The sequence below is a fragment of the Aethalodelphis obliquidens genome, unplaced genomic scaffold (genome assembly GCF_003676395.1).
Source record: "Aethalodelphis obliquidens isolate GAN/ISIS:26980383/991018 unplaced genomic scaffold, ASM367639v1 scaffold92, whole genome shotgun sequence".
NCBI classification, from domain to species: domain Eukaryota; kingdom Metazoa; phylum Chordata; class Mammalia; order Artiodactyla; family Delphinidae; genus Aethalodelphis; species Aethalodelphis obliquidens.
In genome coordinates, this window is record NW_020838036.1 from 4,394,050 (window position 1) to 4,417,237 (window position 23,188).

Genomic DNA, 23,188 nt, shown 5'->3' on the forward strand with positions numbered 1-23,188 from the left:
TTATTTATTGGCTGCATTGGGTCTTCATTGCTGAGCATGGGCTTTCTCTAGTTGTGGCAAGTGAGGGCTACTCTTCATTGCAGTACGTGGGCTTCTCACTGCTGTGGCTTCTCTTGTTGCAGAGCATGGGTTCTAGGCACACAGACTTCAGTAGTTGTGGCATGTGGGCTCAGTAGTTGTGGCTCATGGGATCTATGGTGCAGGTTCAGTAGTTGTGGCACATGCACTTTGTTGCCCCAAGGCCTATGGGATCTTCCTGGACCAGGGCTCAAACCCGTGTCCCCTGCATTGGCAGGCGGATTCTTAACCACTGCACCACAAGGGAAGTCCCCAACAGATATTTTTAATATGGAGTGATTTCCATGTTATTATTATTGTCATTATTGTTATTTTTATTATTATTATATTCAAATGGTTTATATGTTTTTCTTGTCTCTTGGTTTAGGAACTTATTCTGTTAACCTGTAATTCCATGAAAAGGAGCCATCTGCTCTAGGAACAACAGATCAAATTACCTTGGTCTGAAACTATGCATAAGTGGAACTCCTGTGCAACGTAATTTTTCTGTCATCTTTTTGTTTTTACTCCCAAAAGACTGTGAAAATGTTGCACTTGGAATATATTTATGTCTATAATTTATAATATGTATTTTAGTAATAAAGATGGTCTCTCTATTTGCATAGAAAATTTCTGCCTCCAGAATTCAATGTCACTTTTTCAGGAAACTGATGTAATTGATGATCTTTGTCAGTGTTCTCACATACATGGATGTTAAGTCCCCAGAGGCTTTACTCTCCCTTTCTCTCTGGAGTGGTGCGTTCTATTTTCAAATGGAAAGATGAACCACTTCCCCATCCTACCCTACACCTGCCATCCACTCTTCCCATACTGTTCACACCCTACTAAGATTATTCCCCATCCTCACTTGTTGACCAAGTTTACCCAAATGACTTAAATACTTGTACTTTTTAAAGTATAGTCTTTGGGCAGAAAAGGAGATGAGGGAACAGAAAGAATATTTTCTCTTTAATCTTAAGGGTTTTTAAGACCCAATAGTTTGATTTTTCTTATAGATTAGCAGGGAAAAAGTCTTATCCTTCACTGTCCCCCTCTGCTCTTCTCAAAACAGATCTACATAAACAAAACAAAACAAATAGTAAAGTCAGGAGAATTGTCTCTGGCTCTCCTCTCATCCTAGTTATCTTTCTTCCACTTTAGCAACTCCCTTCTCATCTCACCTATATTCCTAATGCTTTCAGTATCTTCTGCAATAACCAAGTTTTTATGAATTACACATTTTGACTGCTACAGAAAAATGTTCCTAGGAAGTGGTAAAGGCTTTCCTAAGGAGAAATTTCTGATGTTTTGGTAGACTTGAAAAAAATAATGGGATATAAATATGGGATTTGACCCACACATCAAATGTCCTCAAATAATGTACATCCCTCCTACATGCCTTCTTGAAGCCACCTCACAAGTAATTTTACTGCCTTCACTGTACCTTATTTTGAGAGGGAAGAAGTGAGAGATAAACTCTCAGGTAAATGTGGCTCTTTCAACTTATTTACTCCTCAATAATTAAAGGATGTGATGAGTGTTTGAGAGGCAGGCAGTGAGCTGTATCTTTTTTGAACTTCACAGATAATTTCTTCAGCAGAACTTCCTCAGACTTAAACACTTACTTGATTTTTCCAAGACCTTATTTCTTCTTCTATTTTCTGTTGACTAAGTTCTCTTCATCTAACTACTTACTGAACATCTGCTTATTCATCTATAGGCATAGTCCTTATTTAAGGCCTTACATTTTCCTTCTTGGATCTCTTCAAGGAATAATAGAGTAACTGTTCATTGGTGGGAAGTGGGCTGTAATTAGGCCTATCAATCTGACCCCAATATCTTCCTTTTTACAGGAGCTTCAGAAGCAGAGCTGAGAGGCAGATCTAGGATCTTTGTTCTTCAAGTTTGATTCTGTCCCACAATAGAAAGATGTTTTTCAGCCTTTCCTAAATAATGTTGAATATTCACAACTTGAACAAAGACCAGGATCATTTATACTTTTTAAAATGCCAATCTAATGAGAAGAAAAAATAAACAAAAACAGCTTGAAACAATAACGATCCAAGTTTGAGGCTCAGGGAATGAAAGTATGAAGGAAGTAATCCTACTATAAACTTCCTACACCATACCTGGATAAAGACAAACATTGTAATAATGGGTTCAAAATGGTGTCACTAAATAAGTTTAACTTTTTCACTCAGATGCACATAAAGATAGATATGTGTATATATATATATATATATATAATATGTATAACATATATATGTATTTTACTATGGAAAAAATCAAATATATTCAAAAGAAGAAAAGAAGAACAATTAGTATAAGAAACCCTCATGTACCCATTACTCAGCTTCAACCAACAGCAACACATGGCCAGTCTTCTTTCTTCTATGTCTGTACCCACTCTCCTTACCCCAGATTATATAAAAGTACATTTCATACATTATATAATTCAAAAGTTTAATATTTTAATAAGTTATAGTACCATTTAAATGAACTATTTAATATATGATCAAAAGGGGTAAGGGATAAGAACCGGTTTTAGATGTTTTTCAGTAATGACATCAAACACTAAATTCTAACAAGTATAAAAATTTACTTTTTATCAACCTGAACAAGTTCCAACTTAGATAAAATCATCTATTAACCTGATCTTTTTTGCCTTAGCTAAGCCTTCCTTCTACTGCAGAAGTTTGATACAGAATAATGTTGATTTCAGTTCAGGGATCCCTCGATCCAAATTTATTATGACTCTCATGGGAAGGAGTCCAGCATATTCAGGTCCACTAAAAGTAAAAATACCACTGCTGACAGCTTAAATTTCTACATTTTTGTCAAAATCGTCTACTAAACAATACTTCTAGAGCAGTATTAGAATGCATCCATGTAAATGTACATTCTGAAATTTTTCTGAGACCTATGTAATTGTTATGTAAACTCTGTGAACACTGCTCATAGTTAGGTGGCTATATTTCTCTAAAATTTCCCTCAGATATTTCACATTTTCTTCCTTTGAATCTTTTTTTATAAGCTGTATTGGTTAGGCTATAGTTTTATCTGTGATTAATAGAAATGTGGCTTAAACTAGATAGAAATGTATTTCTCTTTCATGTAAAAGTCTTAGCCAGTTGGTGGCTTTTTTTGAAAGATATTTGGATATACATTTCCTGTCTTATTATTCCAACACATTTGGGGTGTTTTCTCAATCTGAATGGTGCAAGTTTTCCTATCACATTCACATTATAGCTAGTCGGATGGGAGAATGGGGAGAGGGAGACATGCTTTTTTTTTAAGGGGGTGACTGGAAGTGTTGAAAATCCTTTCTGCTTGCAACTCACTGGTTAGAAATCAGCTACATGGCCCTGCCAAGCTGCACAGGAGACTAGAATATGTAGTCATTATTACGGGTTGCCATATGCTAAGCTGAAAATTCTTTTATTATAAAAAAAAGAAAAACAAATATGATGTAACAACGTGTATTATCTATCATTCCATGGATATCAGAAGTACTAGGGATGTCATTTTGCCCCAAGAATTCCATACAAACCATAAAACCCAGTAGTCTCTTGTATGCTCATTCCATGTTATAAAATCATCACTTCCCTCTAATGGAGCAGCAAATTCTCTTCCCTCTTGAGGTTTTCTAAATCATCCAATGGCACTTTTACCTACAGCAAAAGGAAGGGCAACCTCCAGAAAAGAGTTATAGTGGTGGTGCTCTGGGAGTGTATGGACAACACTTAAAACCTGCAACATGGGGGATCAAACAAGGTTATGGGAAGTGATTGCACTGGTCAGGATCCCACCTATACTTTCTTTACTCTGTTCCCAGAGAGGAAGCAACACTTCCCTTTCCTGACTTCCCACCAGTCAGCTCAGATGCAAAGCATAGGCTTGCCATCAAACTTGATTGGTTCAAGGAATTAAAATTGCTTCAAAAAGTGTCTTGCAGTACCTGTTTCTTCTGCCTAGAATATTCTTCCAACAGTTATCTTTTCCCTTCCTTCAGTTAAAGTTTGTCAGTTCTCAAAGTTGACCACCCTAACTAAAGAGCTCCCCACCCCTCTAGACACAAGTTCATTTCTAATAAGTTATCTTGATTTTTTTCTCATGGCTTCTTATAATTTGTACTTATTTTATTTGTTTATTGTTCACCTGCCCTACTTGAATATAAGATTTTTTTCTCCTTTGTGTATACAATGCCTACCTCACTACTTGCAACATAGTAGACAATAAAAAAAATATATGTTGGGAGAGTGAAATCAGTGACATGATAGCATAAGACATTCCTCCTTTGTATACCCCTCTTAAATCAACAAATTAGACATCCATACACCAAGAAAAGCACATTTGTGGGAACTTCTGGACTTTGTACATTGCTCTAAAGGACCCAAGTTGTCCACCAGTGCAGATAGTAGGATATAGACAGATCACCATATGGGTTGCAGAAACAGCATAACCAGTATGACTGCCTGGACCCCTCTTGCTATTGTTGGGCAAGAATTGGGTGAGTACTGAATTCAGCAGACACTTAGCCTCAAGAAAGGACTTGCAGAACTCCAGCCCCCTGAAGGGAGAATCTAAAACAACTTTGGATAAGAAAGAAAGAAAAAAGAAAAAAACATGAATTTTGTCACAGTGGAGATGGTGAAAGAAACTTTCTCAGTGCCGTCCCACCCCCCAAAAGGCATTGATTGTGGCTGGTTTATCTGCTGGAGGTGACCTCTCCTGTGGAGAAAGAAAGGGCTTCCCCTTATGCCAGCTAAATGGGATGCTGCTGGAGAAAACAAGTTCTCTCCACCAGCACACAGAGTACTAAGGTGGGGGCTCTGAAACTGGGGGAATGGAGCATATTAAGAAAGAGACAGATTATGGGCTTCCCTGGTGGCGCAGTGGTTGAGAGTCCACCTGCCGATGCAAGGGTCACGGGTTTGTGCCCCGGTCCGGGAAGATCCCACATGCCACGGAGCGGCTGGGCCCGTGAGTCATGGCTGCTGAGCCTGCACGTCCGGAGCCTGTGATCCAGAATGGGAGAGGCCACAACAGTGAGAGGCCTGCATACCGCAAAAAAAAAAAAAAAAAAAAAAAAAGCAGATTAGAATTTCAAATGGCTTTGAGGGACTTGGGCTCAGCAGAAAGTCCATCCACATGTCTCTAGGAGTGCCACAACTGGAGATTTATCTACTAGGTCCTCAGACTCCCTAAACACACCTCAACAAGTGTTAGACCCAAACCTCTCACCAGTCTGCTGCCAGTTCCTTGTGTGTGCTCCCAAATACATCATGAAGAGCAAGCTCATGACACAGATAGTGTGCTCTGAAAATAGGCAACTGTTTCTCAAGGGAGAAACAAAAACATGCTCTATAGCACTACTTTCTGAAATACAAAAGAGAGGTTTCTAATAGCCAGCCTTGTTAATTATAAGAACCAAAGAAGACATAAAAGCTTAGTTAAGGAGACATATGCTACTTCAAATGTGAAAGCAGAAACACAAAGCTACAAATTTTTTTTTAATTCAAGGAAATATGGCATCACAAAAACAAAATGACATTTCTCCAGCAACCAAACTCATCTAACTAATATAGACTTCAAAATAGCTGTTATAAAGAAATTTGATGAGCTACAAGAAAACTCAGAAAGAATTCAACAAATTAGAAATAAAAAAAGAAGTTATTTACTAAAGAGATTAAATTACGAAAAAGAACCAAACAGAAATTCTGGAGCTGAAGAATTAAATAAATGAGATTTAAAAATGCAATAAAAGGCATCTGTAGCAGGGCAGACTTGATGGAGGAAAAAAATAAGTGACTTGCAGGTAGAAATATGAAAATAATGCAGTTAGAAGAAGAGTGGGAACTAAGAGTTAAAGAGTGAAGAAAGCCAACCAGAGCTATGAGATTCAATAAGAAAGGCAGATATTAGAATAATTGGGCTTCAGGAAGGAGAAAAGAAGGAGAAGGGAGCAAAAGGTTATTTAAAGAAATAATAGCTGAGAACTTTTCAGACCTGAGAAAAGACTTGGACATGTAAGTCCAAGAAGCTAATAGAATGCCCTGTAATCTCAATGTAAAAAGACCTTCTCTAAGACTCATTATAATGAAGCGGTCAAAAAATAATGATGAAATAATCTTAGAGGTAACCAGGGAATAAAAGAAAGTAACCTACAAAAGAAACTCCATTAGGTTATCAGCAGATTTCTCAGCAGAAACTCTACAGGCCAGGAAAGTGTGGAATGATATATTCAAAGTGTTGAAGGATAGAAATTGCCAACCAAGAAAACTTTATCTGGCAATGGTATCTTTCAGATAAGAAGGAGAAATAAAGGTTTTCCTAGACAAACAATTGCTGAGGGAGTTCACCACCACTAGATCTGCCTTGCAAGAAATATTGAAAATTCTTCAAGCTGAAATAAAAAGACACTAATCAGTGACAGGAAAACCTATGAAAGTACACCACACCCTGGTAAAGATGAAAGATAGACAGATTCAGAAAACTATAACTCTATATTAGGATGGTGTGTTAACCACTCAACTATAGTAAAAAGAAGTTAAAGGAGAAGAGTAGTAAAAATAATTACAGCTACGATAAATTGTTAACAATTACATGGCATAAAGAGAAGAAAATTATAACATCAATTACACAAAAAAGAGGAGTAAAAGGGTGGAGTTTTATAGGCATCCAAATATAAGTTGCTATCAATCTAAAATAGACTGTTCAGAAACCTAGAGTAGATCCACAAAAGACAAAGAAATGGGAAACAGAAAATACCACCATGGAAATTAACCAATTTACAAAAGTATGCAGAAACAGAGAGAAAAAGAAACAATAGAAATACAAAACAATCAGAAAGTAATTCATAAGATGATATAAATAAGTCCTTACGTATTAATAATTAGTATAAATATAAATGGATTGAACTTACCAATCGAAAGGCACACAGTGACGGGATGGATTTAAAAAATATGAGACCCAAATATATACCACCTAAAAGAGGCCCATTTCAGATTTAAGGACATGTGTAAATTCAAAGTCAAGAGATGGAAAAAGATAAGTCATGTAAGTGGAAACCAAAAGATATAACAACCATAACTATGTACACAACAAACATTGGAACATCTAAATATATTAAGTAAATACTAATAGATCTGAAGGGAGACACAGAGAAACAACAAGGAAACAATGAACGCAAACCTTACATTATACCAAATGGACCTAAAAGACATCTATAGAATATTCCATCCAAGAGCAGCAGAAGAAATATTATTCTCAAGTGTACACAGAACATTCTCAGGGATAGATAATATAAGACATAAAACAAGTCTTAGCAAATGTAAAAGATTGAAGTAATATCTAGTATCTCTCTTTTTTTTTTAACATTTTTATTGGAGTATAATTTCTTTACAATGATGTGTTAGTTTCTGCTTTATAACAAAGTGAATCAGTTATACATACACATATGTTCCCATATCTCTTCCTGCTTGTGTCTCCCTCCCTCCCACCCTCCCTATCCCACCCGATTAGGTGGTCACAAACCACCGAGCTGATCTCCCTGTGCTATGTGGCTGCTCCCCCCTAGCAATGTATTTTATATTTGGTACTGTATATATGTCCATGCCACTCTCTCACTTTGTCACAGCTTACACTTCCCCCTCCCCATATCCTCAAGTCCATTCTCTAGTAGGTCTGTGTCTTTATTCCCATCTTACACCTAGCTTCTTCATGACCTTTTTATTTTTTTTTAGATTCCATATATATGTGTTAGCATATGGTAGTGGTTTTTGCCTTTCTGACTTACTTCACTCTGTATGACAGACTCTAGGTCTATCCACGTCACTACAAATATCTCAATTTCATTTCTTTTTATGGCTGAGTAATATTCCATTGTAGATATATATGCCACAACTTCTTTATCCATTCATCCAATGATGGACACTTAGGTTGCTTCCATGTCCTGGCTATTTTAAGTAGAGCTGCAATGAACATTTTGGTACATGACTCTTTTTGAATTATGGTTTTCTCAGGGTTTTTGCCCAGTAGTGGGATAGCTGGGTCATATGGTAGTTCTATTTTTAGTTCTTTAAGGAACCTCCATACTGTTCTCCATAGTGGTTGGATCAATTTACATTACCACCAAGAGTGCAAGAGTGTTCCTTCCTGGATTCCTCTCAAGAATTTATTACTTGTAGATTTTTTTGATGATGGACATTCTGACCGGTGTGAGGTGATACTTCACTGTAGTTGTGATTTGCATTTCTCTAATGATTAGTGATGTTGAGCATCCTTTCATGTGTTTGTTGGCAATCGGAATATCTTCTTTTGGGAAATATCTATTTAGGTCTTCTGCCCATTTTTGACTTGGGTTTTTGTTTTTTTGATATTGAGCTGCATGAGCTGCCTATATATTTTGGAGATTAATCCTTTGTCAGTTGCTTCATTTGCAAATATATTCACCCATTCTGACGGTTGCCTTTTCGTCTTGTTTATTGTTTCCTTTGTTGGACAAAAGCTTTTAAATTTCTTTCGGTCCCATTTGTTTATTTTTGTTTTTATTTCCATTTCTTTAGGAGGTGGGTCAAAAAGGATCTTGCTGTGATTTATGTCATAGAGTGTTCTGCCTATGTTTTCCTCTAAGGATTTGTTAGTGTCTGGCATTACATTTAGGTCTTTAATCTATTTTGAGTTTATTTCTCTGTATGGTGTTAAGGAGTGTTCTAATTTCATACTTTTACATGTACCTGTCCAGTTTTCCCAGCACCACTTATTGAAGAGGTTGTCTTTTCTCCACTGTATATTCTTGCCTCCTTTATCAAAGATAAGGTGACCATATGTGTGTGGGTTTATCTCTGGGCTTTCTATCCTGTTCCATTAATCTATATTTCTGTTTTTGTGCCAGTACCATATGGTCTGGATTACTGTAGCTTTGTAGTATAGTCTGAAGTCAGGGATCCTGATTCCTCCAGCTCCATTTTTTGTTCTCAAAATTGCTTTGGCTATATGGGGTCTTTTGTGTTTCCATAAAAATTGTGAATTTTTTGTTCTACTTCTAGTGAAAAATGCCAGTGGTAGTTTGATAGGGATTGCATTGCATCTGTAGATTTCTTTGGGTAGTAGAGTCATTTTCACAATGTTGATTCTTCCAATCCAAGAACATGGTACATCTCTCCATCTATTTGTGTCATATTTAATTTCTTTCATCAGTGTCTTATAATTTTCTGCATACAGGTCTTTTGTCTCCTTAGGTAGGTCTATTCCTAGATATTTATTCTTTTTGTTGCAGTGGTAAATGGGACTGTTTAATTAATTTCATTTTCAGATTTTTCATCACTAGTGTATAGAAATGGCAGTGATTTCTGTGCATTAATTTTGTATCCTGCTACGTTACCAAATTCATTGATTAGCTCTAGTAGTTTTCTGGTAGCATCTTTAGCATTCTCTATGTATAGTACCATGTCATCTGCAAACACTGAGTGTTTTACTTCTTCTTTTCCGACTTGGACTCCTTTTATTTCTTTTTCTTCTCTGATTGCTGTGGCTGAAACTTCCAAAACTATGTTGAATAATAGTGGTGAGAGTGGGCAACCTTGTCCTGTTCCTGATCTTAGTGGAAATGGTTTCAGTTTTTCATGATTGAGGATGATGTTGGCTGTGGGTTTGCCATATATGGCCTTTATTATGTTGAGTAAAGTTTCCTCTATGCCTACTTTCTGCAGGGTTTTTATCATAAATGGGTGTTGAATTTTGTCAAAGGTTTTCTCTGCATCTATTGAGATGAACAGATGGTTTTTCTCCTTCAATTTGTTAATATGGTGTATTACATTGATTGATTTGTGTATATTGAAGAATCCTAGCATTCCTGGGATAAACCCCACTTGATCATGTTGTATGATCCTTTTAATGTGCTGTTGTACTCTGTTTGCTAGTATTTTGGTGTGGATTTTTGCATCTATGTTCATCGGTGATATTGGCTTGTAGTTTTCTTTCTTTGTGACATCTTTGTCTGGTGTTGGTATCAGGGTGATGATGGCCTTGTAGAATGAGTTTGGGAGTGTTCCTCCCTCTGCTATGTTTTGTAAGAATTTGAGACGGAGAGGTGTTAGCTCTTCTCTAAATGTTTAATAGAATTCACCTGTGAAGCCACCTGGTCCTGGGCTTTTGTTTGTTGGAAGATTTTTAGACACTGTTTCAATTTCAGTTCTTGTGATTGGTCTCTTCATATTTTCTATTTGTTCCTTGTGTAGTCTCAGCACGTTGTGCTTTTCTAAGAATTTGTCCATTTCTTCCAGGTTGTCCATTTTATTGGCATAGAGTTGCTTGTAGTAATCTCTCATGATCTTTCATATTTCTGCAGTGTCAGTTGTTCCTTCTCCTTTTTCATTTCTAATTCCATTGATTTGAGACTTCTCCCTTTTTTTCTGGGTGAGTCTGGCTAATGCTTTATCAATTGTGTTTATCTTCTCAAAGAACCATCTTTAAGTTTTATTGATATTATCTATCGTTTCCTTCATTTCTTTTTCATTTATTTCTGATCTGATCTTTATGATTTCTTTCCTTCTGCTAACTTTGGTGGTTTATTGTTCTTTTTTCTCTAATTGTATTAGGTGCAAGGTTAGGTTGTTTATTTAAAATGATTCCTGTTTCTTAAGGTAGGATTGTATTGCTATAAACTTCCCTCTTAGAAATGCTTTTGTGGCATCCAATAAGTTTTGTGTTGTCGTGTCTCCATTGCCATTTGTTTTTAGGTATTTTTTGATTTCCTCTTTGATTTCTTCAGTGATCTTTTGGTTATTAAGTAGTGTATTGTTTAGCCTCCATGTGTTTATATTTTTTACAGATCTTTTCCTGTAATTGTTATCTAGTCTCATAGCGTTGTGGTCAGAAAAGATACCTGACACAATTTCAATTTTCTTAAATTAACCAAGGCTTGATTTGTGACCCAAGATATGATCTATGCTGGAGAATGTTCCAGCAGAACGTGAGAAAAATGTGTATTCTGTTGTTTTTGGATGGAATGTCCTATAAATATCACTTAAGTCCATCTTGTTTAATATATCATTTAAAGTTTGTTTCCTTATTAATTTTCATTTTGGATGATCTGTCCATTGGTGAAAGTAGAGTGTTAATGTCCCCTACTATGAATGTGTTACTGTTGATTTCCCCTATTATGGCTGTTAGTATTTGCCCTATGTATTGAGGTCCTCCTATGTTGGGTGCATACATATTTACAATTGTTATATCTTCTTCTTGGATCAATCCCTTGATCATTATGTAGTGTCCTTCTTTGTCTCGTGTAATAGTCTTTATTTTAAAGGCTATTTTATCTGATATGAGAATTGCTACTCCAGCTTTCTTTTGATTTCCATTTGCATGGAATATCTTTGTCCATCCCCTTACTTTCTGTCTGTATGTGTCCCTAGGTCTGAAGTGGGTCTCTTGTAGACAGCATATATATGGGTCTTGTTTTTGTATCCATTCAGCCAGTCTGTGTCTTTTGGTGGGAGCATTTAGGCCATTTACATTTAAGTTAATTATCGATATGTATGTTCCTATTCCCATTTTCTTAATTGTTTTGTGTTTATTATTGTATGCCTTTTCCTTCTCTTGTGTTTCTTGCCTAGAGAAGTTCCTTTAGCATTTGTTGTAAAGCTGGTTTGGTGGTGCTGAACTCTCTCAGCTTTTGTTTGTCTGTAAAGTTTTTAATTTCTCCATCAAATCTGAATGAGATACTTGCTGGTTAGAGTAATCTTGGTTGTAGGTTTTTCTCCTTCATCACTTTAAATATGTCCTGCCACTCCCTTCTGGCTTGCAGAGTTCCTGCTGAAAGATCAGCTGTTAACCTTATGGGGATTCCCTTATGTGTTATTTGTTGGTTTTCCCTTGCTGATTTTAATATGTTTTCTTTGTTTTTAATTTTTGATAGTTTGATTAATATGTGTCTTGGCATATTTCTCCTTGGATTTATCCTGTATGGGACTCTCTGTGCTTCCTGGACTTGACTAACTATTTCCTTTCCCATATTAGGGAAGTTTTCAACTATAATCTCTTCAAATATTTTCTTTCTTTTTCTCTTCTTCCTCTGGGACCCCTATAATTCAAAATGTTGGTGTGTTTAATGTTGTCCCAGAGGTCTCTGAGACTGTCCTCAGTTCTTTTCATTCTTGTTTCTTTATTCTGCTGTGCAGTAGTTATTTCCACTATTTTATCTTCCAGGTCACTTATCCATTCTTCTGCCTCAGTTATTCTGCTCTTGATCCCACCTAGAGTATTTTTAATTTCATTTATTGTGTGGTTCATCATTGCTTGTTTCCTCTTTAGTTCTTCTATGTCCTTGTTAAATGTTTCTTGCATTTTGTCTATTCTATTTCTGAGATTTTGGATCATCTTTACTATCATTATTCTGAATTCTTTTTCAGGTAGACTGCCTATTTCCTCTTCATTTGTTAGGTCTGGTGGGTTTTCACCTTGCTCCTTCATCTGCTGTGTGTTTTTCTGTCTTCTCATTTTGCTTATCTTACTGTGTTTGGGGTCTCCTTTTTGCAGGCTGCACGTTCGTAGTTCCCATTGTTTTTGGTGTCTGACCCCAGTGGCTTAGTTTGGTTCAGTGGGTTGTGTAGGCTTCCTGGTGGATGGGACTAGTGCCTGTGTTCTGGTGGATGAGGCTGGATATTGTCTTTCTGGTGGGCAGGTCCACGTCTGGTGCTGTGTTTTGTGGTGTCTGTGGCCTTATTATGATTTTAGGCAGCCTCTCTGCTAATGGGTGGGCTTGTGTTCCTGTCTTGCTATTTGTTTGGCATAGGGTGTCCAGTACTGTATCTTGCTGGTCCTTGAGTGAAGCTGGGTCTTTGTGTTGAGATGGAGATATCTGGAAGATTTTCACCAATTGATATTATGTGGAGCTGGGAGGTCTCTTGTGGACCTGTGTTCTGAAGTTGGCTCTCCCATCTCAGAGGCACAGCGCTGACTACTGGCTGGAGCACCAAGAGCCTTTCATCCACATGGCTCAGAATAAAAGGGAGAAAAATAGAAAGAAAGAGATTAAAATAAAGTAAAGTAAGATAAAAATAATTAAAATGAAAAATAATTATTAAGAAAAAAAATTTTGAAACCAAAAAAAAAAAAAGGACAGACAAAACCATAGGACAAACGGTTAAAACAAAGCTATATAGACAAAATCTCTCACAGAAGCATACACATACACACTCACAAAAAGAGGAAAAGTGGAAAAAAGAATATATCTTGCTCCCAAAGGCCACCTCCTCAATTTGGGATGATTTTTTGTTTATTCAGGTATTCCACAGTTGTAGGGTGCATCAGGTTGATTGTGGAGATTTAATCCACTGCTCCTAAGGCTGCAGGGAAGCATATCCCTTTCTCTTATTTGTTCTCACAGCTCCTGGTGTTCAGCTTTGGATTTGGCCCCTCCTCTGCCTTTAACTCGCCTGAGGACGTCTGTTCCTCACTCAGACAGGTCAGTGTTAAAGGAGAAGCTGATTCAGGGGCTCTGGCTCACTCAGGCCGGAGATGGGAGGGGTACAAATGCAGGGCAAGTCTGCAGCGGCAGAGGCCAGTGTGATGTTGCAGCAGCCCGAGGCATGCCCCATGCGTTCTCCCAGGGAAGTTGTCCCTGGATCACGGGACCCTGGCACTGGCGGGCTGCACAGGCTCCCGGGAGGGGAGGTGTGGAGAGTGACCTGGGCTTGCACACAGGCTTCTTGGTGGCAGCAACAGCAACCTTAGTGTCTCATGCCTGTCTCCAGGGTCCGCACTGTTAGCCGTGGCTCACGTCCATCTCTGGAGCTCCTTTAAGCAGCATTCTTAATCCCCTCTCCTCATGCACCAGGAAACAAACAGGCAAGAAAATGTCTCTTGCCTCTATGGCAGGTCCAGACTTTTTCCCGGACTAACTCCCAGCTAGCTGTGGTGCACTAACCACTTTAGGCTGTGTTCACGCAGCCAATCCCAATCCTCTCCCTGGGATCCAACCAAAGCCTGAGCCTCAGCTCCCAGCCCCCGCCCACCCCAGCGGGTGAGCAGACAAGCCTCTCTTGCTGGTGATTGCTGGTCAGCACCGATCCACTGTGCGGGAATCTCTCCACTTTGCCCTCTGCACCCCTATTGCTGCACTCTCCTCCACGGCTCCGAAGCTTCCCCCCTCCACCACCCGCAGTCTCCACCCACGAATGGGCTTCCTAGTGTGTGGAAACATTTCCGCCTTCAAAGCTCCCTCCCACTGGTGCAGATCCCGTCCCTATTCTTTTGTCTCTGTTTATTCTTTTTTCTTTTGCCCTACCCAGGTGCGTGGAGAGTTTCTTGCCTTTTGGGGGGTCTGAGGTCTTCTGCCAGCGTTCAGTGTGTGTTCTATAGGAGCAGTTCCACGTGCTGATGTATTTCTGGTGTATCTGTTGGGCGGAAGGTGATCTCTGCTTCTTACTCTTCTGCCATCTTCCTCAACTCCTCATATATCTTTTGACCACAATAATACCAGGTATCTCTTTTGACCACATATTTCTGGTATGAAACCAGAAATCAATGGGAAAGCTGGAAAATCTACAAATATGTGGAAATGTAACAACACATTCCTGAGCAACCAATGTGTCAAAGAAAAAGTAAAATGAAAATCAAAGCATATCTAAAACCACCTGAAAATAAAAACACAAATCACCGCAGCCTATGGGACACTGCTAAAACAGTTCCGAGAGGAAAGTTTATAGTGGTAAATGCATATATTAAGAAATTAGAAAGATTTCAAATAAACAACCTTACATTACACCTTAAAGAACTAATCAAATAAGAGCAAAGTTTGGAGACCTAAGGAAATAGTAAAGATCACTGTGAAAATTAATAAAATAGATATCAGAAAAAAAGAAGAATGATCAATGAAACTAAAAGCAGATTTTTCAAATAGATAATAAAATCAACAAACCTTTAGTGATACTAAGAAAAAAAGAGGGAAGACTCAAATCAATACAATTAGATATAAAAGAAGAGAAACAATAACTAACATTAACGAAATACATAGGCTTATAAGAGACCACTACAAAAAGTTATATGCCAACAAAGTAGATAACATAGAAGAAATCAAAAACCTTGAAACATGAACAACAATTTGAGAACAAACAGGACCACCTAAGAGAAATGGAAACCTTCTTAAAAACATACAACTTACAAGACTGAATCAGTGAGAAATAGAAAATCTGAATTGACCATTTACTACTAAGAAGGTTGAATCAGTAAACAAGTGTCCCAGAAAAGAACAGGGCCATATGGCTTCAATGATCAATTTTACCAAGCATTTAAAGAAAAATTAGCACCAATATTTCTTAAACTCTTCCAAAAAATCAAAGAGAATGGAACACTCCCAAACTCATTTTATGAGTCCAACATTATCCTGATACCAAATAATCAAAGAGAATGGAACACTCCCAAACTCATTTTATGAGTCCAACATTATCCTGATACCAAAACCAGGACACTACTAGAAACAAAAATTATAGGCCAATATCCCTGAAGAATACCAGTGGAAAATTTTTCAATAAAATACTAGTAGATTGAATTCAGCAGTACATTAAAAGGATCATTCACCATGATCAAGTGGGACTTATCCCTGAGATGCAAGGATGATTCAACATATGCAAATGGATCAATACACCACTTAAACAGAATTAAAGTAGAGAATTGTATGATCATCTCAATAGATGCAGAAAAAAAGCATTCAATAAAATTTAACATCCATTCATAATAAAAACTTTTTAAAAATTAGGCATAGAAAGAGCATATCTCAACATAATAAAAGCCATATATGACAAGTGCACAGCTAACATCATGCTCAATGGTGAAAGATTGAAAGCTTTTCCTCCAAGATCAAGTACAAGAAAATGGTGCATATTCTCACCACTCCTATTCAACCCAGTACTAGAAGTCCTAGCTGGAACAATCACACAGGGAAAAAGAAATAAAAGCCATCAAAATTGGAAGGAAAGAAGTAAAATAGAATTTATTTGCAAATGACATGATTTATATATATAGAACATTCTAAAGACTCCACCAGAAAAAACCTGTTAGATCCAACTAATCAATTCAGTAAAGTTTCAGCATACACAATTAACATACAAAAGTCAGTAGCATTTCTATATACCAAAAATGAATTTTCTGAATAAAGAAATTAATCACATTTACAACAGCACCAAGAATTCTCAGGAATAAATTTATCCAAGGAGGTAAAAGATCTCTATTCTAAAAACTACAAGACATTGAAGAAGACAAAAAGAAAGGGAAGGGTACCCAGGTTCAGGGAATGGAGGAATTAATATTGTTAAAATGTCTATACTATCAAAAGCCATCTATGATTCAATGCAATCATTATCAAGTTTCCAATGGAATATTTATAGAAGTAGAAAAAAACACTCCCAAAATGTATGTGAAACCACAAAAATCCCTGAATAGCCAAGGAAACACTGAGAAAAAAATAAGAACAAGGCAGGAGGCATCACACTTCCAGATTTGGAGCTATACTATAAATGCAGAGTCATCAAAACAGTACAGTGCTGTTATAAAACAGACAAATAGATGAAAGGAACAGAATCAAGACCACAGTAATAAACCCAAGCATATATAGTCAACTAATATTTGACAAGAGAGCTGAGAATACTCAATGGAGAAAAAACAGTCTTTTCAATAATTGTTGCTGGGATAATTGGATATTCACATGTATAAGAATGAAACTGGACCAATATCTTACACTACTTGCAAAAATTAACTAAAATTGTATAAAAGAATTAAATGTAAGACATGAAACCATGAAACTGCTAGAAGAAAGCACAGGAATAATGCTCTTTGGCCTGGGTCTTTGTAATTTTTTTTTATGACACCTAGAGCAGAAGCAGCAAAATAAAAATAAACAAGTGGGACTACATCAAACTAAAAAGATTCTGCACAGCAAAATAGACCATCAAAAAAATGAAAAAAAAACAAACTCTGCAGAATGGGAAAAAATATTTGCAAACCATATATCTGATGAGGGGTTAATAACCAAAATATATAAAGAATGTATACAACTCAACGACAATAAAAAAAGACAAACAAAAGCCCACCCCAGTTTTAAAAAAATAGGACAAAGGACCTGAATAGATATTTCTCCAAAGAAGGTATATGAAAGGCTATCAGGTACATAAAAAAAACAAACAAACAACAAAAAAAACACTCATTAGGAAAATGCAAATTAAAACCACGAGATATCACCTCATGTCTCTTAGAATGGCCTTCATTAAAAAGACAAAACAAATGCTGACATGGATGTGGTGAAAAAGGAACACTTGTGCACTATTAGTGAAATTGTAGATTGGTGCAGACACTATAGAAAACAATATGGAGGATCCTCAAAAAAATGAAAATAGGACTATGATATGATCTGGTAAGTCTATTTCTTGGAATATATCCAAAGAAAATAAAAACAGTATCTCAAAAAGATATCTGCACTCTAATGTTCATAGCAGCATTACTTACATTAACCAAGATGTGGAAATTACCTAAGTGATGGATGTACTGATAAAGTTGTTTTATATATATATAAAAAATTAATGATATTATCTTTCAAATTCTTCCAAAAAACTGAAGAGGAGGGAATACCTCCAAACTCATTCTATGGGACCAGTAATACCCTGATAACCAAGCCAGATAATGACACTACAAGGAAAGAAAACTATAGAGCAACACTAGTGATAAACATAGATGAAAAAATTCTCAATAAAATATCAGTAAACCAAATTCAAGAACTCATTAAAAATTATACACCATGACTAAGAGTAAATGTGATACACCACATCAATAGAATGAAAGACAAAATATATATGACCTTCTCAATAGATGCAGAAAAATAATTTGACAGCATACACCATTCTTTTATGACAAATATTCTCAACAGATTGGGTATAGAAAGAACACACCCCAACATAACAAAAGCTGAATACAACAAACCAATAGCTAACATTATATTCAATGGAGAAAAATTGAAAGCATTTTCTCTAAGGTCAGGAGCAAGACAAGGGTGCCCTCTCTCCATTCTTATTCAACATAGTACTAGAAATCCTTGCTAGAGCAATCAGGTAAGATTAATAAATAAAAGGCATTCAAACTGGAAAGGAAGAAGTAAAATTATCACTATTTGTTAATGATATGATCTTATGTTGAAAATCCCAAAGTCTCAACTAAAAAAATGTTGGATCTAATCAATGGATTTTGAAAATTTGCAGGATGTAAAATCAATACACAGAAATTAGGTGATATTCTATACACTAACAATAAAACATATGAAAAAGAAATTTTTAAAAAATATCCAATTCAAAATAGCATCAAACAAAATAAAACACTTAGAAGTAAATTTATCTAAGGAAGTGAAAGATCTGTACAATAAAAAGTATGAGACCTTGCTGAGAAAAATTGAAGAAGACACAAACAAATTGAAGTATATTCTGTTTTCATGGATTGGAAGAGTTAATATTGTTCAAAATGTCCATGCTACCAAAGCCATCTATAGATTTAATGCAATCCCTATCAAAATCCCAATGACGTTTTTAATAGAAATAGAAAAGCAATTCTAAATTCTGTATGGAACCACAGAAGATCGTGAATAGCCAAAGCAATCATAAGAAAGAATAAGAAAACCAGCATCACCATACATCCTGATTTCAAAATACTAAAGTCATATGGTACTGGCAAAAAATATATATATATACACATAAATCAATGGAACAGAAAAGCCCAGAATTAGACCCCTACATATATGGTCAACTAATATTTGATAAGGAAGCCAGGAACACCTAGTGGGGAAAAGACAGTCTCTTCAAGAAATGGTGGTGGGAAAACTGGCTAACCACAGAAAGAAAAAATGAATTTTAGACCCTATCTAACATCATTCACAAATCTTAACTCTAAATGGATCAAAGATTTAAACGTAAGACCTGAAACTGTAAAAATTCTAAAAGAAAAACAGGTAAGATGCTCCTTGACATTGGTCTTGGCAATGCTTTTTTGAATATGACATCAAAAAACACAAACAAAAGAAAAAAATTGGGACTACATCAAAAAAAATTCTGCAAAACAAAAGAAACGATCAACAAAATGAAAAGGCAACTTACAGAATTGGAGAAAATTTTTACAGACTATGTATTGAATCAGGGGTTAATATCCAAAATTTATAAAAACTCATATAACTCAATATCAAAAAAATATGATTAAGAAATAGGCAGAGGAAGTAAATAGACTTTTATCCAAAGAAGACATCCAAATGGCCAGCAAGTACATGAAAAAGTACTTAATTTTGCTAATAATGAGAGAAATGCAAATGAAAACCAGGATGAGATATCACCTCTGACCTGTAAGAATAGCAATCATCACAAAGACAAGAGATAAGGGTTGGTGAGGATGTGGAGAAAAGGAAATCCTTGTGCACAGTTGTTGGGATTGTAAACTGATTCAGCCACTATGGAGAGTGATATTTCCACACTGTAAAAATTAAAAACAGAACTACCATATAATACATCAAGCCCACTTCTGGGTATATACCTCAATTAAATGAAAACTGGTTATCAAAGAGACATATGCAATCCTATGTTTATTGCAGCATAATTCACTATAGCCTAGATACGGAAACAACATGTGTCTGTCAACAACTGAATGAATAAAGAGGATGCAGTATATATATATATATATATACACATATAGATACATATATATATAATTCTTTTCAGCCATTAAAATGGAAATTCTGCCATTTACAACAACATGGATGGACCTTGAAGACATTATGTTAAGTGAGATAAGTAACACAGAGGAAAACTCTGTAACACAGAGGAAAAAATACTATATGACATCTCTTGTATGTAGAATGTAAGATAACTGAAAACTAAAATCATAAAGTCAGAGAGTAAAATGGTGGAACCAGGAGCTGAGAGGTGGGGAAAAGGGAGAGATGTTGTTTAAGGGTACACACTTGCAACTAGTAGATAAGTAAGTCCTAGAGACCTATACACAGTATAGTGATTATAGACAACAAAAATGTATTATAAACATTAAACTTCCTAGGAGATTACATCTTAGTTGTTCTTACCACAAGAAGAAATGTTAATCATGTGATGCAATAGAGGTTTTAGTTAATGCTACTGGCAATTATATTGCACTTTAATGTATCGAATCACTATGTTGTACACTTTAAATTTACACAGTGTTATATGTCAGATATACATCAATAAAAATATATATTTTGAAAGGATGAAGAAACAATGAGGGTAAATAAATTGAACACTGTTATCCAGTATTCTACTGTTTGGAATTCTATATCAATTGACAATTTTTGCTTTATAGCATACAATAACAGTTCAGGCTTATTGTTTAACCTAAACAATACAATATCTTCAGGTGCCATCAAAATTATCTAAGAGGAAACACATTCATCTTATTTTTTCGTATTTTGTACACTTCCTTGTGTTGGTGTGATATAAAAATAATATATCTGGTTTTTGCTCCTTGTTCCTTGCACAGAACTTCAAATACCCTTGGAATTTCCTGTGTGATACAAGTATATTTGTTATGCTGTTGAGGTAACTCATGGAGGAGTCCCTAGAGAGCTTCATAATGGGGGGTGGGTCAACAGAAAGACCAATGATATGGTTAGAAAGTTGGAATTCTGAGCCAGCCTACTGTCCAGGGAAGGAAGAGGGGCTGCAGATTGAGTTCAATCATATGACCAATGATTTATTCAGACACACCTTCATAATGAAAACTGGAAAAAATATCTATGGACATTGAAGTTCAGAGGAGATTCCTTGTTGGTAAACATATTAAGATACTGGTACTCCCTAACTCCACTTGAACAGAAGCTCTTGCACACAGGACCCTCCCAGAACTTGCCCTATGTATCTCCATCTGGATATACATAAGTATCTATTATAATAAAATGACAATTTTAAGCATAGAACTTTCCTGAGTTCTGTGAGTCATTCTAGTGAATTATTTAGCCTAAGGGCATTGTTGGAAGCCCCAAATTTGTAGCCAGCGGACAGAAGTGGGGATGCCTTGGGCATATCTGAAACTTGTGGTTGGCCCCTGAAGTGGTGGCAGTCTTATGAAGACTTGCTCTTGTGGGATCTCTGTTAACTCCGTGTAGTGTCAGAATTGAATTGAATTGTAGGATAACTTGTTGGTGTCAGAAAATTGGTGTCAGAGCAATACTGGAAATCTTGATATCATTATATTTTCACTCTCAATCACATAGGACTTTGAATAGCGAGACCATCCTTATTAACTTATTTGTGACAGCTAGCAGACAGCTTGTTAGAACAATTGCTATATTCTTAGACAAATTGTCCTTCTAATGCAAAGAGCAAACATTAAAAGATCCAGTTGATTTGATCATTGCCAGTAATTAGTCAAGTCAATGGATATAATAAATAAAATAAAAAGAAAATGAAGCCAGTAGTTTCACCAGTAACCAGCAGTTTAACTAAAACTACCAGGTGATCCAGTGGTATTTAAAAATCCAAATTTGCTTTCTTGCAATAAGCACAGCTCTGGATCAAAATATTAGTCTTACAAAGGAGGGTGATACTGGAATTATGCATACTTCAAAAACTTAATATCTTCTCATTGAAAACAAGCCCTTTGTCTTAGTTTTAAGCTGTCCTATTTGGTTGTATTCCAAATCTGTTTAAGCATAGCTTCAGTAAAGCCCACACCTGAGGCAAAATGTGTTCTAGAGAATGAGGCCAAGAAGAGCATCACAAATGTATCTACCAATATTAACAGAAACGCAAACAAAAAGAGAGGATGGGCTTCCCCAAAAATGTTGCCTGGGAGGGAAATTTACTAGTCCTCTTCTAATCCATCCAACCTGATAAGTGCTCCCATGGGACCTTGCCAGAGGCATTTAAAAACCATTAAAAAAAAAAAAACAACAGTCAATGCTGGTCTTAAGGTAAGAATCATGTTTAGCTCTTTCTTTACCAACTATAATTCTAACCAATCATTTCTGAATACGTATAAAATAGTCCACAATTTTCCCTTGTTCTCATTGAATACAAAGCGTATTGTGCTCAGGATTTGCGGCCTGAACGTGACCTGGTAGTGTTACCGAGTCCAAGGTCACTCTGCTCGCTGCCGACAAGCCAGCAGACTGAGAAAATGGCAGACTAATATCTCCAGAAAACCATCGTATCGGGGTTTGGATGCCAGTTTCTTTTATAGAATAGAGAGGGGGAAGAGATGAAAAAGTAAAGTTAAAAGGCCATAAGATTTGCAAATGTCCTCTGGAATGGCCGGCCTCAGGGAAGGGGTGTGTTAATTTCTTCTTTCTTGCAGCCATCCTGCAAGCCACCTCTCTTGCAGGTGGACAGGGTCAGGATGTTTCCCTGAACAAAGGCACTTTGGTTTAACATTCAGGCAGAGGGCCAGTGTTCCCTGAGGTAGGTCATTGTGTATAGACAGTATCCTTTTATTGAACAAAAGCAACAGGAAGCAAAGGTTAAAGTAAAAGAAACAGATCCGTCATGTAGTCAGATTTGGCTCTTCCCTGTTACAGTAGCAGTAGGGAAATTCCCATCAGTACCTCTGCCACTGCCCAACTCAGGCTCTAAGTTAAGCAAGACAATTATTTGCTAACAAATCATCTAAACTGAGATTGTTTACTCCAAATCAGTAGCTTGTATATAATAGTCTTGGAAGTATAATTTGGATTTTACTTAGCAGTATGATGAAAGAGTTCATACCTAAAGAGAGGCTTGGGAAAGAAAATGTAGCCAGAATAAGAGATGGGACTGTGGGTTGAGCCCTTTTGAGTTTCCTTGACTGCTGGTTAGACTCATCACAACTGTGTCATTGACTATGTTTTAGATCTTCTAGTTGCAGATACTTCTGGGAATGAATAAACAGTTTCCTCTAAAATCACTGTCGTAAGTATGAAGAGGTAGGGGAAGAAATATGGGTTTGAGAGGCAAGAGGGGAAGTAAGGATCATTAGAACTGTTGGAGAAGCATATGTATTTGGAAAAGTGATTTCTAATAATATAATATATTTAATATAAATAATTTGCAAAGGTGTTTTTTTTTCTTTTTATGGCTATGAAAATAAAACAAATTAGTAG

The 23,188-nt window shown here is 36.4% G+C and overlaps 1 protein-coding gene across 4 annotated transcripts in view; it reads left to right on the forward strand.

Moving 5' to 3' along the window:
• GPR174 (G protein-coupled receptor 174) overlaps positions 1 to 23,188 on the forward strand; it is a 130,859-nt gene that overhangs the window by 43,918 nt on the left and 63,753 nt on the right. For 2 of the 4 annotated variants that reach the window (XR_003430528.1, XR_003430526.1), the window contains one exon: positions 446 to 2,075. The gene's annotated coding sequence lies outside the window, so the exon portion shown is untranslated. Of the gene's footprint in view, positions 1 to 445; positions 2,076 to 13,447; positions 13,644 to 23,188 lie in introns of those variants that run through there. The other 2 variants (XR_003430530.1, XR_003430529.1) reach the window with 2 other exon arrangements.